Here is a 2,037-nt window from a genome sequence, read left to right as displayed (position 1 = left end):
CCTGGGTCACTGAGGACAGACCAAGTGAGTCGGTGAGCCCTGTGGTGTCCAGGGAGCAGGCGTGCAGGGCAGGGCAAGTGCACAGGCTGGGGCTGGCCAGCAGGACTGGGCGCCCCCTCTGCAGTCAGGCTTGGCCTCAGAGCAGTTCAGTGGCCAGAACGGCCCAAGGAAAGAAAAAGAAAAGAGGAAATAAAAACTCGGTGGCTCAAGTATTCTGTGTCACTGCGGATGGGCTACGGCCCAGCCCAGGGGACTTCTCGTCATTGGAGGGGGTCTCAGGGATTTGGCAGATGGCTTCGGTTCAGGCTGGGGAAGGCTGGCGACCAGGAGGCGAGACACACTACTTGATCTTCTGGGCCCACTTCATGTCGTCCACTCTGGGCTTTCTCGCCCGTCAGGCCCTGCATGAGGTCCTCCAGGCGTCGCCAGAAGCCTATCACCTCCAGGGGGTAGTTAAGCCAGCCTGTGGTGATACAGAAGTATGTCTCATGGGGTGCCACATGGTGGATGCGATGGTGTTTCCGTGGCAGGATCACGTGCCAGTCCTGCAGGACAGTGACCCAGCATGGTAGCCCCAAGTACGTGTGTGACCACTTGTGGATCTGGTTGGTGAAGGTTTCAAAGATGATCAGGCAGAAGATGAAGCATTCCCAGGGGTACAGTTGCTCCAGGGTGTCTGGGCTTTGGATTTGGAATTTGTAGGCCATGTTCAGCAGCGGCAGCAGCGTCACCAGACAGTTGTCACCATTGGTCTCGATGAAGTCGTGCCTCGTGATGGCTGTGGGGTCGATGTGATGTTCCCGGAATGGCCGGATGAAGGCCTTTCCCACAACGGGTAGATCCACAGAGCCCCATGTATCGGCACCCCAGTGGACCAGGCCAGACAGGAAGTCAGCAACAAGAGCCCCAGCAACAAGAGCCCAGGATGACGAGGGGCGTGTGCTCCCATCGGGCCAGCAGCAGGAGGTGGACCAAGTTATGGGCGATGAGGCTGAAGCACAGGATCACGGAATACCACTCCTGGAGGCGCTTGCCTGGCGAGTAAAGCGCCACCAGCTCCTGGGCTCCGGCGTGCAGCGCGCTCCAGCGCCGGCCTTCCGCCGTCTCCTCCTCGTCCAGCTCGGCTGCTGGCCCGGCGCGTCCTCGGCGCCCGCCGTGGCCCCTTGCCCGGCCCGCCCGCTGCGCTCTGCCTGCGGCGGCGGCGGTGGCCGCGCGGCGAGATCACGCCGCCCAATCAAGAAAATATTCTTAATAAATACTAACAAACTGAATTAATGAATGCAAACAAAAATATAATAATTAAGTTAGCTTCATTACAGAAAGGCAAAGTTCCTTCAACATATGTAAATTAATAAATGTAATTTAGCATATGAATGCACCAAAAGATAATAAACTTAATTCTTTTATATGTAGATCTTGTTTGACCTGGGCCATTTGTTCAAGATGTTGTCTTCAATGAATATTTTGAGATATTTGTAAAACTCAGGTGGCTGTATTATATAAACTTACATCTTGGAACTGTATGTTATATTAATCTATATGTCTGCTTTTGTGCTTGTACCACGTTGCTTTTATTACTATTACTCTGTATTATGACTTAAAATCAGGTAGGTGATTCCTCCAGTAGTATTTGCCCAGATTGCCAATCCTGTTTGACTAGAATTGCTTTGGATATTTGCAGACGTTTAATTGGTATTGCACGTCCATTTTCACACTAATAAACTTACCATTCCATGAGCATGGGGACCCTTTCCATATTTTAGTACATTATTCACTTTTCCAGATTTTAATTATTTCATTGAGGATGTTTAAGTCCATGGTGAGGTTAATCAGGAGGTGTTAGTCTAGTTTTTCTGTTTTGAGATTATTGCGACTGATTTTGTTTTTCAGTGCTATATAGGAAAACTGCTTATGTAAAATTTTTCTTCTGCTTCTTTGTAGAAAGAGTTTATTAATTCTAGTAGTTTTCTGTGAGAGCCTTTAGGAGCTTTTCTTCATAATATTATTTCCAAATAAAGGTATTTCAAATTCCTTTCT

At 49.3% G+C, this 2,037-nt stretch overlaps 1 pseudogene; it reads right to left on the bottom strand.

Moving 5' to 3' along the window:
• Nucleotides 1–340: 340 nt before the first annotated feature.
• On the bottom strand, nucleotides 341–1,756 carry LOC129677985 (plasmanylethanolamine desaturase-like; annotated as a pseudogene).
• Between the last annotated feature and the right edge of the window lie 281 nt (nucleotides 1,757–2,037).

This window comes from Psammomys obesus, unplaced genomic scaffold, assembly GCF_907164565.1.
Source record: "Psammomys obesus unplaced genomic scaffold, mPsaObe1.curated_primary_1811, whole genome shotgun sequence".
NCBI classification, from domain to species: domain Eukaryota; kingdom Metazoa; phylum Chordata; class Mammalia; order Rodentia; family Muridae; genus Psammomys; species Psammomys obesus.
This window is presented reverse-complemented; position numbering and strand designations above follow the sequence as displayed.